General features: G+C 38.6%; 1 protein-coding gene and 1 long non-coding RNA gene across 7 annotated transcripts in view; one reads left to right on the top strand and one right to left on the bottom strand.

Moving 5' to 3' along the window:
• SEMA3C (semaphorin 3C) overlaps nucleotides 1–2,336 on the bottom strand; it is a 122,123-nt gene extending 119,787 nt beyond the window's left edge. The window contains exon 1 of the mRNA NM_204243.2: nucleotides 1,976–2,336. The gene's annotated coding sequence lies outside the window, so the exon portion shown is untranslated. The remainder of the gene's footprint in view (nucleotides 1–1,975) is intronic.
• Nucleotides 2,337–2,427: 91 nt separating this feature from the next.
• The window catches only part of LOC121109473, a 77,909-nt gene continuing 56,154 nt past the window's right edge, over nucleotides 2,428–24,182 (top strand). For 4 of the 6 annotated variants that reach the window (XR_005847329.2, XR_005847327.2, XR_005847330.2 and 1 more), the window contains exons 1-3: nucleotides 2,428–2,537; nucleotides 3,351–3,473; nucleotides 5,669–5,827. This is a non-coding gene — a long non-coding RNA (uncharacterized LOC121109473). Of the gene's footprint in view, nucleotides 2,538–3,350; nucleotides 3,474–5,668; nucleotides 5,828–7,679; nucleotides 7,763–8,684; nucleotides 8,822–10,382; nucleotides 12,984–24,182 lie in introns of those variants that run through there. The other 2 variants (XR_006934329.1, XR_006934328.1) reach the window with 2 other exon arrangements.

Raw genomic sequence — 24,182 nt, 5'->3', positions numbered from 1 at the left:
ATATATATATATAGATATAGATATAAAATTTTCTTTTTGGTATTAACAGCCTTTCTACTGGACACCATCTATTGGTTGAACAGGTGATATATTTAGTTCTATAGCAAATGGCAGCACCTTGAAGAGCACAACTCCAAAGGCCAGAAGATAACTTTGAAGTCTGTATATTTCTTTAATGAAGAGTGTTGTTGCCTGTGCAACCACTTTACACTTCTTTACCTCAGCTCTAGCACTGCAGTCCCTCCAGTGGAAGACAGTATTTCTACATCTTTGTTCACTGAGTCTCTTCTGAGATTCAAACCTTTCCTAAAAGAACCGGCTGCAACCATCCCATCATGGCAGGAACTATCTGTCAGGCAGGAATTACTTTAGGTCAGCACCAGTTCAGGCTGGATCCACATCACTAAGAGGTAATAGCTCCATTTCTCATTACCAGCTCTGTCATTCCCTATCCATGCACTGTAATTCATTTTTAAAGGCTTCCCTCTGCATTAGACTTTCACACTAAGTTGGTATGGGATGAAGATAGCATGCAGGAGGACACAACTCTATTGCCCACAGTGTACCCTGCCCTGCCCAGTTAGCTCTGGAGTACTGAGATGTGCATTCGAACCATGTAATGCTACCACTCTGCTAATTGACACAAACACTGGTGTCAGAAATTTTCCAGATACAGATCTGGTCTACAGAAGAAACATATTCATCGTGGCCCACTTCCAAATTATTTCTAAAGGTCTGTTAACTAATAAAATGATAGCTGAAGAGTTTTGCCAAGAATAATTCTTAAACAAGCTGCATGAACTCCAACACTAATGCTGCTTTGAGGGCTTTAAATTCAAAACCTTGCAACCAGCCCATGGGATATCCTTTAACTTAGCCCTCTTTTAATAGAGAGAGGGGCCATTAAATCCTGATAAGATTGCTTTGTCAGGCCAAAACAAATAGCCAATCACACTGAACATGTGATTTAACAGATGCAATGGGATTAGTATTTAACAGTAGTAGCACTTTGCTTTCTTTGCAATAGAGATGAAAAGTCAGAGGAACAAGCATGTGGCTTTCTGTCTTCCCTTAAATGATACAGTAAGAAATAACACTAATAAAAAATAAACCTTTCAGCACTCTTTCCCTCCCACTCTCATGCCTCCTGCCAACTCCAGCGCAATCAGCTACAGGAGTGAAACATTACTACATTTCATTGCTCAAATCACACATCTTCACTGTTCACACAGAAGTGACAGGTAAATGTAAGATCGAGGCCGTAAGCAGCATGGTTCCTACCCAGCTGTTAGACACATAAATAATAAATGCATGCAGTGCCACAGAGGTATCTCAGGGTGCCTGACATGTCAGTAACCAAATGGCAGTAAGTTACGTTTCAGAGATTTACACATCTAGTAACTGAGCACAAACTCATAGCAGGTTTGAATCTCCATTTGGGCTTATATCCCAGCTCTGAATTTATCTCACTAAGTCATGATACTATATTCAGCATGTCCCGTGCACATGACCTGTGCTGACAACACACAGACCTCAAATCTTTTCAAGTCCTTTTAAATAATCTTTTGGGACAAACAAAAAGCAATATCTAACTCCATTTCTGGCCACGTCTCCTGTTAGACCTTACTCAAGCTGCAAACAATCCAGCAAACCACTCCTGAAGTGCTGAAGCTTTCCTGTCACAGAGGTTGCTTCCAGCACACAGCTTTGCTTTGGAAAGTATTACGCAGCTCTGCTGTAAGTGCTGCGCAGGTGTCATCTGCTGCAGCCTCACTCTTACCCTGACATCCCGTAAGGAAAACCATTCACCAGAAGAAAAGAAAGAAAGAAAGGAATTAAAAGGAAAACCTCAAATCCAGACTATGCCAATCCAGAAAATATTACTTTGACTATCTGTGAGCAGTAGGAAAATTCAATTACCAAACACATCTCACATTTATTACAGCAGAGAAAGAGAACTTTCAATCATGCTTACCCAGCTATTGGACGAACCAGTAATACAGATTTCTATCTGGTTTCTATCAGTTTATGGGCTCCACTCCTGTTACCAGAACGTTTTAATTCCAAACCTGGCTCGCGGTGGGGAGAAGAAATAAAATAAAAGGAAAAACCATAAAGAAAAGTCTCTCTTCCTCGTGGCTGCAAAGGTACTCCCAGTTCCTTTGTAAAATAATCCTAAGGCACCGGGAGCGCTTCTCCCCAGCCCTCAATGAAGCACCTAGAAGTGAATGGAAAGTGGCCGCGCGGTGACGGTGAAGGCTCCGGTTTCCAGTTACAGCGCTGCCCGGCCCTCACCGCCGCGCTGAGAGGCGAAGCACGGCGGTGCATCATTAGCTGAGCAAATAGGGGCTGGAGCTCATAAATAATGCCGAGGCCACACCCCGTGAAACGCGGAGCCGTCGGCCCGGCCCGCCCCAGGCTCCGCTCGGCAGCGCAGAGCGGACGCGCAGCCTGATCGCTTGGGGGGGGTTCCCGGCGCAATAAAAGGCTTTTAAGGGAGCAGCACCCGGCTCGTCCCAGGAGAAAGGCGGCAGCAGGTTGTTTTCCAGTTCCCCCGCCGGCTCGTACCCGCGTATGTCACGCGGCCGCGGAGCTCGCTGGCGGAAAACTCGCCGGAAAAGTTTCCTCTCTTTGGGGCTGCGGGCCGGCCTGGAGCTGCCGCTGTGCCCCTACGGCTGCTGCTGCGGGCTCCGTGCCGAAGGAGAGCGGCCCCGGGCTGCGAGCGGGACGGTGCGGGGCAGCCTTCGGGGCAGGCCGGTAGATGTCACTGTGAAGAGAGGGAACGAGGCAGGGCTGTGGCGAGGAGGAAGCCAGGTCGTACCCAGCGCCGGACAGGGGGATGTCTTTTTTTTTTTTTTCTTTTTTTTCCTGAATTATTTTCTCTATTTGAAACTTAAACTAATAATACAAGAAAGAAGCACTAGAGCAGTAGTTAAATTTGTAGCTCAGCCTGCTGAATGTACCAGTTTTCCCCAGGCTTTCAGAATCCTTTCCCCAGATCAGGAGGCTGGGAGCAGCTCGGTTTTGCCTGAGGTCCTGAATGTTACCTCTTGCAGACTTTCTCGTTTTGTTGTTGTTTGGTTTTCTTTATTTCCTTGGGGTTTGTGCTCTCAGGGAGCAGACAGCTTCGAACATTTAAACAAGAAGTTTCGAAAATGGGAATTGCAGCGTCTCTCCATCAAAGCCAGTAGGCTGTTTCAAACAGTGGTATCTGGGTTCTGGGCTGTTTGGTAGCCAAGGCCCATGGAAAGGTTTTCCTTAATTGTTGTTTTTCTTTTTTGAGTATATTCTGTTTTGGTTTGACCTGTGGGATGATCACTTCTCCTGAATCAAGATTTCCACTTTTGCAGGGGAAAGTGTTCAATAATCCTGATGAGGGTTGCACAGCTGAGTGCTGTTGCAGCACTACTTCAGAGGAGCACATCTCTGAATACTTATGGAGCCTTGTCCTACAGGAAGAAGTACGTTAACAAGTAAGCGAGGACTCAAAGTGAATCAGTGCCCACACTCAAGTTACAGCTTTGTTTCCAGCTATTACAGTCTAGCCATACTAACTAAAACAGCTAATAATACTAGTGCATTGTAGCCACAGTAGGCATTGGTAGCCTTTACTGAGCAAGTTAAGTCCATGCACTTGGATGTCTCTGTGGCCAGTATATGAGCCACTTTGTAAAAGCTCACCTACATGTGTTGGGGTCACACTGTTCAGAAAGTTTCAAGCATTAGTGTTTTCTTCAACAAGAAACTACTGCATTGTGAGACATCCATAATCTCAGAGAACCTGAATGTATGGGATGCTTCTCCCTCTGGGGTGAAGTGTCAGGTTTGCAGCTGTTTCCCAAAAAGGAGTTCAGAATTTTGAAAAGCTTTACTCACTTCAGATCACGTTTTGAGGGCAGACTAGTTGATGTCACCAAGTGAACTAAACACCAGATCACTGCTGTTTTTGTTCTAGTTCTGTTTAACACAAAGGAACTCTGACAAAATTCATGGACATTTGCTGCCTTTGAGAGCTGTTAAACTAAACCACCAGTGAGCTTGTTCATTCAATGGCAGGACAGTGTGGCTGTGAACACGATGCTGCTCATTCCTGAGATGTGGTAATGTCCAAATGCCTCAGAATCTGACAGCAGCAACCTGGCAAGAGGAGAAGTCACTTGTCTGCTTTGGAAAATCCCCACAACTAAGTGCAATTAGAGATCACCACACCAAGCAGCAGAAGTGAATCAGCTAACTCTATAGTCTCCCTTGCTGTGGTCTGTGCAGGCTGATTCAGAGGAGAGTGCACATAAAACCACAAAGCAAATATATGAAATAACTTCTCTTTTAGTAGAATTTTTTAGAAGAATCGTAGTAGGTGGAAATGCCAAAGAACAGTGGTATTACAAAATAACCAACAGTCAAAACTATGGTGATTGTAACCATCCTTCTCAAATAATTGTTTTAACTTTAAAAAAAAAAAAAAAAAAAAGTTTGACACATCTACTTTTTCTTCTCAAAGTTCAGTAGAGAAATTTTGTAGTTAAGATCACAAACACATGTTCCTAATAAGGCATCCTTAGGATAAGACAACAAAATACTCAGGCATGAATCAATGTCAGCATTAGTTCTAGTCACTTGTGTTTGTCTGTAATTTGGTATATATGAATACCAGGGGGCCATCTGGCTATCTGCGTTTCTTTTTCATATGTGCTAGTTATATCAGAGATAAAAAGGTAAAATGGAGCACTGAAGAAAATTATGGGGATTTCCAACACTCCCTCAAGGACTTTGGATTTTTTAAAATAGTAAATGAACTACAAAGAAAGGAGCACAAAACTTTAATCTGTGAGATACCATCATACTCATATATCTGTTAGACAAATCAAGAGTATGCTAATTTTAAAAACAAAAAGCAAATTGAGACATGAATAAGCATGCCATATTGATTTATTTGTATTTAAAGTGCATATATGCAGGTCAGAGCAAGATAATTAACTTTAAAAAGCAGTTTGAACTTCACAGCTGGGCGGAGTGAAATGGTTAAAGTTTTACTTCAGATGTTTTCTAATAGCATGCATTAGCTTCAAGCAAAACTCATGGAATGGAAATTACTTTTCCAAACCATGAGGTGGGGTTTCAATATCTACTGGCACGAGTAAGCCCTATGAGTGAAGTGAAAAGTATGCAAGACACTTGCTTTCCAGGCTGTGTATTTTTCTGGCTAACATGGGGATGAGGACAATTAAGTTCAACTCAGCTTTACAGCTGATTTTTAATTATTGATATATTCACAAAGCAGGCAGAATGCTGTAGGATTTGCTCCTTGTCCTGATTTGGGTTACATGTGGGTTTTACAACTGCATGCAGGTACTCCAGGTAGTATCACATGTGACAGGACAGAGTCAGTCCCTTGCTCTCAGCCTTGGAATTGGAGCAGTTCTGACCCCACACTATGATCTGAGCAGACACTCATGGCCAAAACAACCAGATGCTGATTTTGTTGTATCTGTGCATGGTATTTGCTACTTACCCAAACAAATTATCCTAATGGACCCAGGCCTAGCTTTAGACCTAAACACTAACTGAAGCCAGGAAGAAGAAAGTCAAGGGCAAATCTGAGCTTTTACTTAAGGTTTTGCTTGGGGTTTGACTTCTGTTTTTGTTTGCGTTTTTCTTCCCCACTTAGGTTTTATGCTCCTGAAAAAGTGAAAAATTATTGGAGGCAGTAGGAGTGCAAGGAGCACAGCTTTAAAAGATGAGAGCAATGAGGATGGTAGAGGAAGAACACAGAAATCTCCAGAGACACAGGTTGAATGGTAAAGATGTCCTGGAAGAAAAGAATCAGGTAATTTCTCTGGATCTGCAATAACTATTCATTAACAAGAGGTTCAATATTTAGTTTCTGCTTTGAACACAAGCACAAACTTATTACTCAAGCAAGGTCATATGCTAACTACTATACAAACAACAACAACAAATATATATATATATATATATATATATAGTAAAGACATTAAAGTGACCATCAAATGTGATCCAGTCCTTATTTAAAAATTAGAGGAATTGCATATATCGTGATGTGCATTTTCTAAATGGTCAGAGAAAATGGTATTAAGTTCTTTTTCTTCTGTCTTCATGTATGAATGTCAAATCCCCTTACAGAAATACACAGTCATTAGGTAATTCAATTAGTTCATCTTTGTTTCTTCCACAGTTAAAAGAACTGGAGAAATTGTGAAGTGCATCAGCAGTTTATTTTAGGAAAGCTATTGGATTTTTGTTTTGAAGGTCTGCTAATATGAATTGTGCTTTACACTTTTATTCATAACAAATCATCCAAAGATTGCGAGAAACATTAAAGATAAAGCTGTTGGTGATACTTCTGAATGATCAGAGATGGCGTGAGGTCTTTTGGCATAATGTGTCCTGACTGGTCAATGGGCTTATTCACATGGGTCAAACAAGGACTGCTCATGAAGAGCAAGGCTTCATCACAAAGGTCAAAGCCTTATAAAACCTCTGGAATGTAACTAATAATACGTTGTCAGACTGAATTCACCAAACAGTTTGCTTTTTACTACTTTATACTCAGTGAAAGTTCTTTTGCAGGAAACAATTTGTCTTTTCATAGTTTAGGAAAAATATGGTACTTACGAACAGGATCAGTGAAGCCATATTAATGAAGCACTATTATGTGTCTGGGAAAGGGGCAAACACGCTCTTATTTTGATAAAACTCCAGTTGTCTCCAGTCAGATTGACACAGCTCTGAATAGCTTCCCTGGAAGTCATTGTGCCAGCACTTCACAGTGAGCTCTGTCATAGAATCATAGAATATCTCGAGTTGGAAGGGACCTATTGTGATTTCTTTAAGGTCATCATCAAATAAGTACTTCTGTGTCTGTACAAAAGATGTAAGCTGATTCTGGTATGCTACCAGGCCTTCATGGCCCTCCCTCTTCAGTGAGGCAACCACATTATTGCTGTTCCTAGGAAAGGCACAGCCTTTTGGTCAGATTTTCCACCTTTTAGCAAGTATGACTAAATGAGGTCAGAGATATAACTGGAGCCACTCTGCTTAGACAAAGCTCGGTTTTAGCTTTTAACAAATAAAACAAGCCGTCATTATTTGGACTTAATAAGTGAATTAATAAGAATATGTATTAGGAAGACTTGAATGAAAAGGAATGGTCCCTGACGTGCTAAGGATGGCTTCAGGCCAAGTAAGCTATAAATACAAACACAAGTGCACAGGGGATGCAATAATGTGCTTGTTGTCTGTGTGTTGGAGGAACTTGGAATGAAGGTCTTGTGGTATGAGATCTACTAGGCCACGGGGTAGAAAACAGGAGCTGAAATAGAGAATCTTTTAATCCAAACAGGAAAATAGAGGTAGGAGGATTAGGGATAAGAGATTAATGTTGAATAGAAGAGGCCAATGACAGCACTGCGGATATCATGGCAGCTTCCAGCATGAGCTGCCACTCCCCAGCCTGGTGCTTGATTTGTTGCCACATGTTTAAGGGCTCACATAACTTCCTCTCACTGTTGGAAGGAGGTTTCGGAAAGGTAGCTTTTTTGCCTATGATTCAGCTTTTTTACTGTTTATAGAGTGTTATGTGATTCACTGGTTGGCAAAAACAACAACAACAAAAAAAAGAAAAAAAAAAAGAACACTTATGGTTTTATTCATCTTAGGTTTGAAACACAAAACCTGGTTATATAAAACCTGTCCCAGAAGTCTTATTACAGAAAGCTACCCATCTCCCGTCTGGTCCCAGGTAATATACCAGTCCAGTCCTATTTCCTACCGTCAAATGAAAAGTAATGACTGCACATGTTGCAGTCTTCAATTTATTTAGTTCTCAATAAGTACAATCTAAGAGGTACTGATGATATTTCTTAGCTAATTGCTCACTGCATGTTGTCTGGACACTGGAAGCTGTTGCTTTAGGAGTGTGCAGGACAGAAGGATCTCTCTGCAAATGCCTTGTCCTCTGAACATGTCCTTTTGAAAACTGTTCCTGCTACTTTCCTACAGAAGTTCTTTTCATGCAGAAAAGAAGTTAAAGAACTTATCTTGAGATGAAAGAAAAGCAAAGCTACTGTAAAAGGTCACAACTTAATCTGTGCATACTAAACAAAGCGTAGTCTGGAACAACCTGAATAATGCACATTCTTCCCTGGAGATATTGAGGATCTGTGTGTATGGATCAGAAGACACAGAGTCCCCAGGGATGTTTCTTTACTCATCAAGCTCCTTTTGCATAATACCCTGGCTGTTACTAGAGTCAGGATCTTTAAGTAGATCTTTGTTCTTAATTTTTCTTAAGTAAGCAGTGGTAATTTTCATCAAATCCAAAGCTCTCCATAAGGGAAAAGGTGGAAAAGATCAAGATACCATGGAGTTCAAGTTCTGATTCTTGACCAAAGCTGGAAGCATTCCTGCTTCCAGCAAACTGTTCTTTTCTGCTTCTTAAAAGGATATCATATTGTTTGCTGTGAATCAAAGTTTGTCCTGGAATCAGCATGATACAGTTGATGTTGTATTGATGTTTTAGCTCTACTGATCATTTTGCTTCATTATATCGACACCTCTGCATTCTTCTAAGATCCTAAAGAAGATAAAATGGAAGCTCTTGTCTTTTTTATGTTCTGTGCTGGATACTTGATCATGTGAACACTTTTCTTCCTTTGTCACAGGTATTCATATAACACTTCCAGATGCTTGTAATTCACAGGCACAGGAGCTTCTGCTTTCACCCCCCTCTCCCCCCACCCCCCCACTTTCAGTGCAATAGATGTTTTGAAAGGCTCTTCAACAGTGCTATTTTAGTATGGTAAGTTATCATATTTCAGTCACTAAATCCTTTTTTGAAAACCACCCCATGAAATTCACGGGAATTCATTAGAATATGTGGCCTAAAACGCATGAGCAAACTCTTGGCTTGGATAGTGAAAGCCTATGATGTCAGAGGATGTTCTGTGCAGTCTGAAAGAGTGCTGATTCTTTGTACTTTTTTAGGCCCTAGGACAATCAAGATATGGGCTAATTTAAAACAACATTAAGTCATCAGCTTAAAATAAAATTTTATTCTTTAAAAAAGAATGGCTGGGAAGAATCATAGGTAATAGCATATTATCTGCCAACTTATTGGTCATAACAGATTAAGATGTGATTTCTGCCTATTATTTTATTAATTGTCCACACAAAGTTAGCATAGGCTTTATGAGACTCCTAATGCAGAAGAAATACAGCATCATATAATATAGCACTGTGAATTAAGTCAAAGAATTTTCTAGCATACTGACATTTCTATTACTTTAATTTTGCTCTTGGATTCTTACTGAAAGAATCAAAATTAAAAGTGAGTCTACATTTAATTTTTTTCTCTCAGAATATAAACATTCCATTAAACATTCCATTAAATATTTATCTTTTTTTTGTCTGTCTCTCTCCAGAACATCTGTTAATTGAATCTTTATTCAGATCTATTAACAGTAGTTTGTTTTAAGTCAAGAAGACCAAAAAAAAAAAAAAAAAAAAAAAATCTATAGTTAGGATGGCAGCCAGAACACGGTACCTTCTCTACAATTATAACTTTATATGTTTAATCACTGTCAATAATTCAAATTCAATTAGGAGGAAGAAAAAAACAAACAACAAAAGAAAAACATAGGATAGATAGAAAATATTTCTTAAGAGCTTTTCTATTTGCTGTTGTTAACATTTAAAACACTTCATAGAAATTTATCTTAATGTACTTCCAAAGAATTGGGAAATTGAAGATAAACATTTTCAGTAATGTTTCGCCACAATGTTGTCTGTTTACTCCTCAGAGTTTACTTATATTACAAACACTTCCAGAAATCATTGAAGACCTTGTCAACATCAATTAATATATATGCATAATATATGCATGGTATTTATATATATTTTAACTTTGGAATTGGCAAAGATCACTCATCAGAATATACTAAATGAGTTTCTTATCCTGATTATCCAAAAAATGCTTCTGTGACTCAAATGTCAGAGAAGTGAAAGGAGTATAAATGAAAGAAAAAGCATGACTGATTTTGACCAAATATCATGCACAGCATATTTTGCTTTCCCTTTACTTTTTCTTTCCAAGATAAGTATTTTTTTTCTGAATATAAATTCATAATGTAAATTATCTTAGAACTAATACAGTGGAAGAAATCTCTAAATTTTGCCATAAGAAGGCATTATATGTGCACTTAGAACAGAAAATATATCTCAACATAAAGACACATTTTCTAAGAAATGGCAATTCTTCCCACTCATGTACTAAACAAGTAATAAATACTTCTGTAATTAGGAATACCTTCACTGAGTTACTGAGACTGGTTTAGTTCTCTGTTGTTGTATTTTCTTTCCAGATAGCCTGAAAATGCAAGGCCAAATAACAGGCAAAGTACTACTTCTGCAGTTTAGAAATTACCACGGAAGACAAAGCCAGAAGTTGGTGGTTTTACCTGTGGGTGCAATTGAGAAAGTATGCTTCGGCAGAGCTGATGTGAAGCACTTGTTTATGCACTCCATGCGATTGGAAGTTAAAGATACATTCAGGTGCTTCTCTTGAAACAAGCAGCAAAACAGCAAAACAAAACAACAACAAAAAAAGACCTTTAAAATGTTATAATGAAAACAGATTTAATGTAAAGGAGAGCATGTGTGAGACAGAGGGGATGAATTCTTAAACCTGATCCGCTGAAGTTTTTGAAGAGTGACATAGGCTGAGAGAATAGGAAGAATACAGAGTTGCACTGTATCAAAATGCAGACATGAGGAAGGTTTGTGATGGAAAAAAGTTCTCTTCCCTTTGCATCAGACATTTTAGGGTAGAAGTTAGATCCCAAAATACACTGTTGTGATTTCTGCTAATGTTGGTGAATGGTGGATTGTTTCCCATGAACATACAAATTCTTCAGTCTGGAACAAAAAAACTTCTCAGTAAATAATTGTGCACTACCTAAGGCTTTCAAAGTCCTGAAAAGCTGTTACCATGTTAGCTTCAGTTCTGCATTTCATGGACAGTTTCATGGCCATACATTTTGGATATCTCAAGTAATCATTGTCTATGTCTTACCCTGTTACATCAAGTGTTAGTTATGTCTCTAAACACAAACAGTATTTGGTTGTATTATCCTTCATTTATATATTCTTTCAATTCTGAATCTCTTCAGAACATCATTTTCTGACTCACTACTATTAAACATATACCAGGGATGTATTTCATTGTCTTGTTTTCAAGAATTATGTAATTTATCACATGATGTCTACCTCTAAATCACTGTCACTGAAAACTGTAGGAAAAAAAATATTTGGCAAGTAGAATACAAGTGGATGTTGGATAAGTTTGGGATATTCTCCAGCTTGTCAGAACTTTTCTCTTATTGACATAGAATGGAAAAGCATAGAGATCCAGCAGGAGCCTGTTATTCTAAGGAAGTGGTAGCTGAATGTCTTTTTGTCATCTGTGTAGTTTTATGAATAATTATTAATTAATATTTACTTAAAAGCAAGGTGAAAGATTTAAATTCTTTAAATTTTAACCCACTTTTTCATTTCAGGGCTATTACACTAGGAGTTGAAAATCCATTATGGTAGTTTCACTAAAAAAGTTATTGTTCTGGTAAAGCCAATAAGTCCACTGAGTTATGAGCTAACAATAAATTTTTGTTAATGCCTGCATGTATTTGTAAGAACTATATAAACTCCCCAAGACAATGATACCTCATTATCTGTTCTGGAAATCCTTCAATTAGAAATTGAAATAATGCAAATCATATCAATGAAATTCTTCATCTGCAGCCTCACGTTTTCCACCTTCTTTCTGCTTGAGGAAGAATGCCAAGATTTTTGTTAAATTAATCAGGAAAAATTTGAAATGGTACAGCTGGGCTAAATTCCAGTATACAATCTGAGTAAGGCATGAGTGCTGTGTTTGTCACACTGACTGGGAATGGGTGGCAATCAGAAAGCTCCATGACTGGCTGCTTTCATGAAAACCACATTTGCTCCACCTATGGAATGACTTGTACACCCACTTGAATTGATTCAGTTATATTCCTGAACAAAATCATATAATGTTTATTTGCCTTTATAATAATATTATAATTATTAATTACCTAATTGGAGGTCTCAAGTAATAGATGACCAACTGGAGTTTTCAGGTACATGTAAATACTAGCCACTAACAGGAAATTATACTAGAAACTGTGGGGTCTTTGAAGTGTTGCAAAGTCTTATGGCTGGCCTGAAAAGCAAGCACTTCTATCCAGAGCACCTAATACATCTTTGAGATTCAGTTGAGTGTGGGTGTGTAATGCTGTCTGTACCCACTTGTGAGCAAGAAGCCTTCTGCCATGCTGTTTTCTCCTTTGTATTAGTAACAGGCTTACACTGTATCTTAATAATAGTAAAAAGGCAGTGTTTCCCTTCTGTTGTTTTAGTTCTCTGTTTAGCATAAACATTATGTATCTTGGCAACATACATTAGGTACAGGTTTCAAGGTTTTTCAGCACTTTGCCAGTAACTTTAAACACAGAACTACTTCATGAAATGTTATTTTAGGCAGTTCATTACAACTGTCTTTGAAAACAAGCAGGGTAGTCAGGTATGAAAGAGCTATTACTTTTCCTCTCTTAGAAGGAAATATCTGTTATCACTTCAGGAGTCATTGGCTTCAATAGGCCAACGGATACATTTTCCTTTACTCTCTTTTGTGGCATTGCTCTGAAGAGATCTGCAGCCTTCTACAAACTTTAGACTTGTACTCAGGTGTCCCATTCTCCTGTTTCTGCCTGTCTTTAGGACAACTGCCTGTCTTTAGGACAATAGCTTTATTCAGATGAGAACTGCTCAAGAAAAAAATGAGATTAAAAGAAAATATTTTCTGTTAACTGCTGTAGGTTTTGAATTAAAAAAAAAAAAAGGAAAAGTTTTTTTTTTTTTTTTGCTATAGTTTTCAAGTTATACTTCAAACTTTTTTTTCTGTGCCTTTGATCATTAATTCCCGTGTGTCACAGTTTTACCTCCATTCCTCTGTGCCATCCCTTTACCTCCTATGGAAAAGGAGGCAAGAAAACTCCATCAGCACATTCCTTCTCTAACTTTTCTATAGGAATAGGAAATTTTTCAGAGAGGATCTGTTTCTCAGTATTTGACCTAAGCCCATATTGCCTTTAGGTGGATCCGTAAAACTAATCTATTATGACTCTAAGTAGCTCAAAGCAAACACTGAAGAGCTTTAAGAAGTTTTCAACAAAGTTCAGTAGCATCAGAACATAACCTGTGGTTTTGAAGTTGTATGAATCTACCTTGTCTGAAATAGTGTCACACATTTGCCATGTATCTATGAGGCATTCTTTCAAATCAAGGAAAGGCATGAATTTAGCAACCTAGTTAAATTTGAAAGGGATTACTGTCGAGAAAGAACATTTACCAAAAGTGTTTTCCATCATATTTCAAACTCTCTGAGCATTCAAAGAACAATTCTAATATGCCAGAAAATTCTTTTAAAGTGCAAATGAATATTTCTGAGCCACCTCAAACAGCCTCAGGACTCATTCCTGCTTATTTTGATCCCGGGGTAATGACTGGTTAAAATATTTTTGAATAATGAGGACATTATCAAAAATCAAGTCTATTCAGGAAGATGCATGAAAAGAAAATGGTGCTCAAGTTGATGAATACATCTTCCATTCTGAATAGTTTGTCAGACTCTATTTACATCTTAGAGAAGATGTTGATTTCCTAGTTGATTCTTATTCACTTTGTAAATATTTAAGTATGTTAATTTTCCTCTCCTGTGGTAGAAACTAATTTTAGACAATGATCTTTTTAAAGCATCTTTGTTAGTGAAGAAGTATTCAGGCCCTCACTGCTGACTTCTTCACACCTTGTTTGGTGGTTTACACAGGTGCAAGGTGATGTAAATTGCAATCAGAAGAGAATGATTTATTTTTTAATTTTATTTTCATGTTCTCTTTGCACAACCACATTAAGTGAAGAACACGTGATCTCCTTATATGTGGTTAGTAGATTTTTTGTGACAGTGGAGCACAGGATTTGTACGCAGATCAGCAGTTGTACACAGTGAGCAGATGTCCCTCTGTACACAGTCCAAATAGAGTTAATTTTCATATAGAACGTACAAACATGAGGGAAGCAAAGGAAAAAAAAAGAAAAAAATATTTCTTTTTACTACTTATGTTCCTCTTAGGTCAATATATCACCTTACGTAATATTAAAAATAAACTGCAAATAATAACATTAAAGGGAATTCTGAGTAAAAACTTCACTTTCTATATATGTGTTTAAAAATACAAACAAACATCTAGTTATCATTACATGCACTATAGATTTTAGAAACAAGGAATGCTTTGCTAACATCTATGGATTTAAAAAATGTATTAATAACCAAAACCCCATTATTTTTTTTAATTTTTAACATCAAGAGCAATTCAAATCCTTTGGCATTTAATCTTTACAGAAACAAAAATACTCCATTCTTATAATACTATTTCAGGTCTATGTTATTTGGAATCTACATTTTCTTCAGAAATCTGTCTCTCAAGAGAGATAAAACAAAATCCTCCAAGCTATCATAATTACTGCATTGTATCAGCAAGTGTGTATTGCATAGAAAATACCCGAAAGTATTATTCCTAATATCTGCCTAATATCTGCCTAGGCTAGAGCTTTTATCAGAGCATCACAGATAAATTAAAATGTCATCTGCTGGGGAGGAGAGAGTTTCAGTGAAATAAATTATACTATATATTATACCATCTATCACAGCATCATATCATATCGTACTAAAACATATAAGGTGATCCCCATCATAAAGGAGCACGCCAGTTTTGTTGTAAACTACATTTATGTTAATGCAGTGTTACTCATCTACAGTCACTGGAACTATCAACACTTTTGGCACCTGATAAGTGAATTGAACTAAGTTCCAGAATCACAGCATGACTTAGATTTTCAGGGATTTCATCTCAATTCGACTTCCTCTCAAAGCAAGACCAACTCTGATGTCAAATCCAGCCTCTGAGAGTGATGATGTTTTTCCATATCCTGTCAATTCTGGAACTCTCTGTGGATGGCAATGACACCTCTAAGCAGCCCGCTCCTACATTTTGGCGCTCATAGCAGAGTTTTTCCTCATATCTAAGGTTAATTTCTTGACATTGGTGTTGGCTTGCACTTTTCTTGATCCCTCCCCCTGTCCTTATACTGTGCTTCTGTGAGGAGAATTTGCCTCTGTCTCTACAATTTCCATCTAGGTAGTAAAGAAGAAATTTAGGAAAAAAAAAATCTTCTCTGGAAGAGAGGTGAGGCATTGGAACAGGCTGCCCAGGGAGGTGGTGGAGTCACCATCCCTGAAGGTTCTCAAGAAAAGAGTAGATGTAGCACTGAGGGACATGGTTAGTGGGCACGCTGGAAATGTATTGCCAGTTGGACTAGATGACCTTTCAGTGGTCTTTTCTAACCTTCATGAGTCCATGATTTTATGATTGCTTCTACGTCTGCTGCTTTATTCCCCTTTGTCTTTTTCATTTTTTTACTTCTGTTTGCTATTCTTAAGCATGCATGGAGCATGGCAGGAAGAGCCAGCACAGTTGCCTGGTTTATGCACAAAAAGTTGGCTATAACAGAGTTAAACTTTCTGAGATTCATTTTTAAATAGAAAATCTATGAATCAATGTTGGTTTCAATAAACTTTTGTACCACATGAAAATGTCTCAGCACATCCGTGATCTAAGCAATGATACATATTTGAATTTGTAATTGAGAGCTGTGATTTATAGTGAAAGTATGCATGGGTAGTCTATGAATGAGTTCCTCACTGACAATCTGACCAACTTTGTGCAAGGGAAGTGAACTAATGAATATAATATCATATATTTAGCTTGCGTAAGTGGAGGCAATCCTCACCAACTTCAGAGAAGCCATCCTTGTTTACATCAGCTAGGAGCTAGCTTTGTGCATATAATCTGCAGCTGAATAAATGCAGATGTTAGCATTATACAAAGCTTACAGAGTTTCAGGTTACTTTTGTTAAACGAGGCATCTAGCCCACAAGTTTGGATTTGGCAGCATTGAACCGCACTGCTGTCTGAGAAGAGACATAGGTTTGGAAGTGAATGTGGCATTTCTGAGCCTTTGGAAAAAAACAAATGCTGGTATATCTTAACTGTACAAAGTAAAAAATAAAAGATAAAAAAAGAAAAAAAAAAGCAAAGTAGAGAAAATAAGGAAATGAAAATAAAAAATGAAGAAGAAATTTGGAATCTGAAACAGTGGAGCAAAATACGACAGGATAATGTACATACTACAACTTCACACGCTGCCCACCTGCCTTTTCCAAAACACACACAGATACATTCCCCACCTACAGCAGAGGCATCTTAAGGATGCACTGGTTTACCAAAGCTAAGATTTCTTCAGGTTTATTAAGTGTATTTACACACATCAAAGAAAATACAAGGCTTCTGGCAAATACTATCTAATGACAGATGCCTGAGACAAAATCCTACTTTGTGATGAGGAGGAACTCCAGCAGTGTCCCTGAAGACCATGGGAGGGCTCACATAATGAAGTGCTACGCGGCAAGAAAAGAGTTGCAAGAACTAAACCTTTAGTTACTTAATAGCACCGGTAAGATTTTAGAGCCCACAAGGGTGTGCTAATTAGGCATGAAGGAAATAGTTGTCATGATAATGTATTTCAGTTCATTAGGCGAATATACAGTGTATTTAACTTGGCTGACTTTTTCAGCAGTGTTTTCAAACAAACCTTCTGGGATAAACTGAAAATCCATAATACTGCTGACAACAATCTAACCAAATACATTTTGATGCTAACTAAAACAAAAATAGCTATAGCTACTTCTGTTCTGTAGCACCCACCAGTGGTTTGACATTTCTGTGCAAAGGAAAGGTGAGCACTTGGCACCAAAGGTAGCCAGTGTGCCTGACTATGTGTCAGCTGGAATGGCTGATGGATCTGGATCCCAGAGCTTGTAACATCAGCAGAAAGTAGTTGAAGTTGCAGCCTGTAACTTCACCATTACATATACGCTGATCAGTATAGTATCATTGCTAGAAGACTGTATGACTCATTCTCTGCTGTTTATTTGCTGCTTCTCATGTTTATTTATCAGGAATATCTGTATAAGTAATCAGTCATAAAGCTCATAAAGAATCAAAATCCGGTTTTGTTTCACTGAATTGTGGGATTGAAGTACTCATTTTATGTCTACCTATAGTGATTAGACAAACGTGTGTTTAAAGAAGACCTAAGGGCCATGTTCTGCAGGCAGCTAGAGTCACTGAGTCACTTAGCAGAGAGAATTCTTTGAGATTTCAATTGTGTGAATGATGTAATTATTATTTTGCAGTGCAAGAGACCTTGCCACTTTGCCACTAACATTTTAACACAACCAGGGGGAAAACAATCTGTTTTTCTGTTCCCACTTTCTCCTCCATTTCCTTTATGGTTTGCTGAAGCATTTACACACTGGAATGGATTTGCTGGGTTGGCTAGATTTACTAATGAAGATAAAGACAACCAGATCTGCAAAACATTTTATGTTTTCTCCCTCTACTTTTCCCGCTAATGGGAGTTTACTTCCAGCCTGAGTTACAGAGTTACAGACAGATCTGAATGCCAAGCAGGAACATGCTGTATTCATTTATTTTTTTAAATAACTGCACCGTGTCTTTGACTTGGTTGCCTTGACTGTAGTTTCCTGTGCTGGCAGCCAGCACACCACACAATTGCTGTCCCTCGCTTTGATCTTCTTCGCACACTACACCTTATTCTGGGTTTCCATCTAAAGCCAGCTATCCAACCTGGTGTCCTTGCTTTCTTACAATACTTTAAAAACAGTTGCCCACAATTTAAATGCTGGCTTTTACCAAAAAAAAAAAAAAAAAAAAAAAAAAAAACACACCAAAAAACAAAACAACAACAACAAAACAAAACAAAACAAAACAAAAAAAAACCCTATCAATTATTCTTTGCAACTACTTCTTTTTTCCTTTCTTCATCTTTTTTTTAGCAGTTCTGTGAGTCTTTTCCTTCTTCATCTGTATTTTGCCTCTTCACATTTCATATTCTTGGGACTATATTCTCTGTCCATGAAAATCTTTATACTGCGTATTATAATAGTTACACAATTATTTGTGAAAGCAGAAAGTGTGTCGCTGATTTTCCTTTAAGCTGACAGGTATTCATCCTGGGTTCCTTTAAAACCAAAGTGAATCAATAGGATCTAATGAGGAGCGATAACATTCCATACATTATGCATGAGAACAGGAATCACTGCCAAAAGCTCCTGTTGGGGCTTTGGAGGAGCTATATCAAGAGGAATTAAAGCAAGGTGGTGAAATATTCAGATATCCAGTTCAGATATTATCTTCATTCTCTTACAGCAAGAACAAGCACTGAGTATGCATTTACCCTTTCTCCTCAATTCTGATTCATAGAAAGAAAGAACAAAACCAATGTCTATGGCAAACAGCATAAAATTATGCTCCCATTGTCTGAAAAATATGTGAGCACCATACGGAAGGCATTGCCATTGTGGCTGCTGTTTGGTGCAATGTAATGTTGAATTCAGGTATAATGTTTCAGTGGTGGATGAGATAGTTTTTGGAATATGTACTTTTTTTTTTTTTTAACAAAGAAACTGTAATGTGCAGTGCATACAGAGTCGTTCACTTAACCAGAGTGGTTCTGCAACACCCAGAAAATTAGTCATAGCAAAATATCCTGTGCCTGTACCTCCTTAATCATAGACTCATGAAGGTTGGAAAAGACCACTAAGATCATCTAGTCCAACCATCAATACATGCCCACCATGCCCACTAATCATGTCCCTCAGTGCCACATCTACTCTTTTCTTGAGAACTTCCAGGGATGGTGACTCCACCACCTCCTTGGGCAACTTGTGAAAATACCTCACCAGACTTTCTGAGAAAGCTTAGAAGGTGTATGAAAAAGATTTGCAAAAAAATTAATCCTGTAGAAAGTGTAGATAGGGTACTCACATTTTGTACTCATGTTTTTTTTTTTTTTATTATTTTTCAGTACAAGAGAGATCCATCAGCTGGTCCCCCTTTACTATCTTCTAGTAGTAGAGAGTTTCAAAACAAACAAAAAGTGATGATTATTCATGTAAAAGGTTTTATGACTTGGGAGTCCTTTGCCAAAGGTTGTTGTGTTTGCAAAGTATTTATATGGGTTTACAGACAGATTGGATGAGCGCTTAGAAAATAAATCTGGAAGTCACTGTAGGCAGACAGATTATTATGTGTGAAATATCATATCATACATGCTTTCTTTGATCCTCTTTTTCCTTACATGTCCAAATGTGGACATTATGGAGACATAAGCTATACTAGTTACAAGTAACTAACTACTGAACAAGATTTTTTTATTATTATTTTATTTTAATATGATGAAAACTACCATAAAAGATGTCTTAGATTTACTTAATTTCAAGAAATGCTGCCGTTAAAGTATGCAGGTTTCTAAGTTGTGTAGAGAAGTTAGAGAAAAAGTGCAAATTAGGGATACAACTTTGTGTTTAAACACATCTGATCAGAAAGTTTTCCACATAAAAAGTTGTAAGGGGATTCTTTTCCTTACTTTTCATTCTGTTGTTTTAAGAGGATCAGTCTAATGCAGAAGTGTAGTGTAATGTGCCTGGGGATTTTGACTCACACAGCAAGCAGACATATAGGAGCTCTGAAAATGAAGAATAATAAGTAAGTCTTCTTCAAAGTTTATAATTAAAATGATCTTACTCTCCTCTGGTAGTTTGATGATGATCCTCAAAGCTAGATGAGACATAAAGATGATCGTCTGCCATTATTAAATACCCCATAATTTATTTAAAGTCTGATCTTGAGAAGTGAATACGTTCCTGTGACATCTGGAGACTTGCAAAATTGCAGGTCTTAGCACTTATCCTAATTGCTGATTAGCAAGAACAGAGATGTTAGCCCTATGGTCCTTGGCAAATTCCAACTAAATGAAAGTACTGTTTATAGTGGTGCCTACATTTTCCTCTGGTTTTACATGGATGCACTATTTTTCAAGACTCCTCCCAGAAAAGTAATGTGCTGACTAAGTCAGAATGATTCATACTTCATACTCTCTATGTGAATGCATTCCAATAAAACAGAAATCCTGGGAATGACTGCAGTACTGCAGAACTGAGCTATACTAGATAGCCATCAAGTGTAATGCACTAGCTTTGTATAATAGAACAATACATAAAGTAATTTTTTTTTCTCATTATTTGTCTAATATACAGGAAGATAAATACTGTGTATTTTGAGCATGGAAGAGCAAAGTTTTATTATAGAGCTCATAAAATGCTTCATGGCTTTTGGGGAGGAAGTACTGGAAAGAAGAGCACTTATGAAGGAGGAAGGATCCTCACAGGAAAAATGAATATCACTTATTGAACTTTCCAATAATTCAAAGAGGAAAGAAATTAAATTTCATATTTTTCCTTTGAGGACTGGCAGATTTTTTTCTATATGCTGATAAAAGGCTGTACAAAATTTGCAGATGAGGGGATATATCTTGCATATTGGCAGCTCTGAGCATCTTGACTGTAGACAGTGCAGTCAGCAAGTTCAATAGGATGATGTCAGTTTACCCCTGATGAGGTCTGGGTATGATTTTTGGAGCCTCCATAATCTGTCTGGACCATGGACACAGCCATATATTTCACATGACATCTGAATAACTTAAAAAATTCTTCTAGATAAAACTTTGCTCTGATAGTGTAAAATGTTTGGAGATGGATGAAGTTGTTAAAAAATGTGCTCTTGTTTAGAAGCCATTCCCCAAATCCCTTGACTACTGTAATAAAATCTAAGATCTAAAATCTCTCAGCAAGCCCAGATATGGGCCTCATGCTTACATCAAGACGATGGGATGGGTGTGGCTTTCTGCTGGTGCAGGAGCGGAGGGCTTGCCCTGCACAGGCCATGAGAGCAGCTTTCTCTCCATCCTCCCCGTCTGACTCAGCACTTGTTTCCATGGCAGTCCAGGCTCAAATGCCAGGAATGCTGGGGTGTGAACAAAAAGGAGAGGTTTTACATTACCCTGTTACTCCACTGCTGTGACTAACGCTTGCATTACTCAATTCTGTGAGCTGGCAGCCAGCATTGATATAGATTTGGACTTCCAAGCTTGAGCTGTTTTTGTTAACAATGACAGTTGTTAATAAAACCAGGCAGCTGTAAGGGGAAAAAAAGAGAGAGAGAAGATTATGATTCTGTGTAGTCAATCTGGCAGACAGGCAAAAGATTTCAAGGTGCTTCTTCATGGGAATTCTCCCAAATGTCCAGCAGAAGGCTGTGGTTTGCCTAACTCCTGTTCCTGCTTGGCTGTAGTGCTTGGTTCACTGTGACAAATTGCAATGAAACCTTGAAGCACAAAGGTTATTGATAGTTCTTGAGATTTATTAACTCCCACTGAATCCCTTTCTATGCCAGACATGAATTAGTAATTCCTGTGGAACCTGCTTGGGTAACCTGTTCTTATCTCCTTTTGATAGAGAATAAAAGTTTTCCTTTCTGTACTGTGCTTCTGCTTCATTTGATGTTTGTGAATGTAGTTTGATTGTGATATGAGTAAACTGTGTAATACTTGACATTCTTTTGTTGGCATCAGATATTCATGTACTTATGTCTTTGACATTTTTATGGTGATTTCCTTCTATGATCTAGTGACCCGTCTGGTGGATGAGGGAAAGGCTGTTGATGTAGACTACCTAGATGTCAGCAAAACCTTTGACTGTCTCCCACAGTATTCTCCTGCAGAAGCTGGCAGTCCGTGCCTTGGACAGATACACTCTTGACTGGGTAAGGAACTGGCTGGAGGGCCGGGCCCAGAGAGTGGTGGTGAATGATCCAGCTGGTGACTGGTCACAAGTGGTACTCCCCAGGGGTCAGTGCTGGGGCCTGTCCTGTTTAATATCTTTATTGATGACCTGGATGAGGACATTGAGTGCACCCTCAGTAAGTTTGCAGATGACACCAAGCTGGCTGGAAGTGTTGATCCGTCTGAGGGTAGCGAGGCCCTACAGAGGGATCTGGACAGGCTGGATAGCTGGGCTGAAGCCAGTGGGATGGGATTCAGCAAGACCAAATGCCAGGTCCTGCACTTTGGCCATAATAACCCCAGGCAACGCTACAGGCTTGGGGCAGAGTGGCTGGAAGACTGTGTAGAGGAAATGGACCTGGGGGTGTTGATTGACGCTAGACTGAACATGAGCCAGCAGTGTGCCCAGGTGGCCAAGAAGGCCAATGGCATCCTGGCTTGCATCAGAAACAGTGTTGCCAGCAGGAACAGGGAAGTAACTGTCCCCCTGTGCTCAGCACTGGTGAGGCCGCACCTCGAGTACTGTGTCCAGTTTTGGGCCCCTCACTGTAAGAAAGACATCGAGGCCCTGGAGCGTGTCCAGAGAAGGGCAACAAAGCTGGTGAGGGGTCTGGAGCACAGGTCTTATGAAGAGCAGCTGAAGGAGCTGGGATTATTCAGTCTGGAGAAGAGGAGGCTCAGAGGAGACCTTATTGCTCTCTATAACTACCTGAAGGGAGGTTGTAGTGAGCTGGGGGTTGGCTCTTCTCTTGCATAATGAATGATAGGACTAGAGGGAATGGCTTCAAGCTGCGCCAGGGAAGGTTCAGGCTGGACGTTAGGAGATACTACTTCTCTGAAAGAGTGGTCAGGCACTGGAATGGGCTGCCCAGGGAGGTGGTGAAATCACCAACCCTGGAGGTGTTCAAGGAGTACTTGGAAACTGTGTTGAGGGACATGGTTTCATGAGAACCATGTTCTCATGGAGAACCATGGAGATGAGTAGATGGTTGGACTGGGTGATCCTGTGGGCCTTTTCCAACGTTGGTGATTCTATGATTCTATGATTTCAGTATTGACAAAGAACAGTAACTTATATTTCCTCTGTGATTTTTTTAATTGTTAGTATTAACAAATAAGATTTTTTTTTTTTTTTTTAATCTAAGTTAGCATCTCATGGGCATTACCCTCAGTGATGCTGGGCAGGTGTATATGAAGATGTACCATGAAGGTAACTGGTTGTATAGGTGTGAGGAAAAGAAGATGGCAAGGATAACAGAGGGAGAATGGTGTTCCTGCAAAATATTTGTGAATGCTCATCATGCAAATGCAATGAGAATTCAGAGCACTGACTTAGTGGACAAGAGAGAGAAAAATAGCTGAAAATTTGATTTGGCAATATTGGAGACCTTCAGAAGTTAAAATAAAATTGATCTATTAAGTAAAAATTGTAGTTACAAAATATAACAGGAGCACTGGTATTTGCTCAGATTAAAAGAGTACTGATTGCTGTGTCTGCAGTGAATTCTTAATTGTCTTTGACAGCACATTTATTTGTAGTCAGTGACACAGTTTCCAAGATACAGGAGTGAGATTGTTTTATTATCTTAACTTGGAGAACTCTTATTTGTACAAAAGTTGTTGGAGTTTTCTTCCTTTCTTTCCTAGCACAATAATTGCTTTTGTTTAAAAGCTGAACAGAAACTGAGAAACTCACACACCAGACAAAACGTAAATGATTCCATGACCCTGTTAACCCACTTAAGCTGACGTTTCTTATTACCAGTTCTGCTTATGCTTAAGGGAAATTGCAGCTTTTTTTTTTCTCTCCTCTACAAACAGTTGTTACATCTTGGGTCGAGCCAGTAGTTCCAGGTCTAGTAAAGAGGAAGCCTGATGCTGTGGTATGAGTCACTGAGCTTATGATGCAAGTGGTGTCTTTTTGTTTGTGCTGGGAATTTTGGAGGATAAGTGAATGAACACAACGTCAAACTGCGTAACCAGTAAACACATGATTATACTGGCCATGGCACACATGGGAAGGACCAGTTACACCTATGCTGAAACTTTCCACAGATAATGCAGAATGGAAAAACATCATGCTGTTCTGCTCTGTTAGTATATAGGATCATGGTCAGTTTTTGTTACTGCATCAAGCTGTCATGTCAGCTAAGTTTAATGAATTAGGATTAGAAGATTATTTTTCTAATTATTAATATTATTTTTAAGTGCTTTGATACTTAGGTATGCCTGTTTGGGATTTTATCTGCTTTTCAGGATAT

The sequence above is a fragment of the Gallus gallus genome, chromosome 1 (assembly GCF_016699485.2).
Source record: "Gallus gallus isolate bGalGal1 chromosome 1, bGalGal1.mat.broiler.GRCg7b, whole genome shotgun sequence".
In the NCBI taxonomy this organism is placed as follows: Eukaryota; Metazoa; Chordata; class Aves; order Galliformes; family Phasianidae; genus Gallus; species Gallus gallus.
Note: the sequence above shows the minus strand (reverse complement) of the source record. Positions and strands in the feature narration are given on the sequence as shown.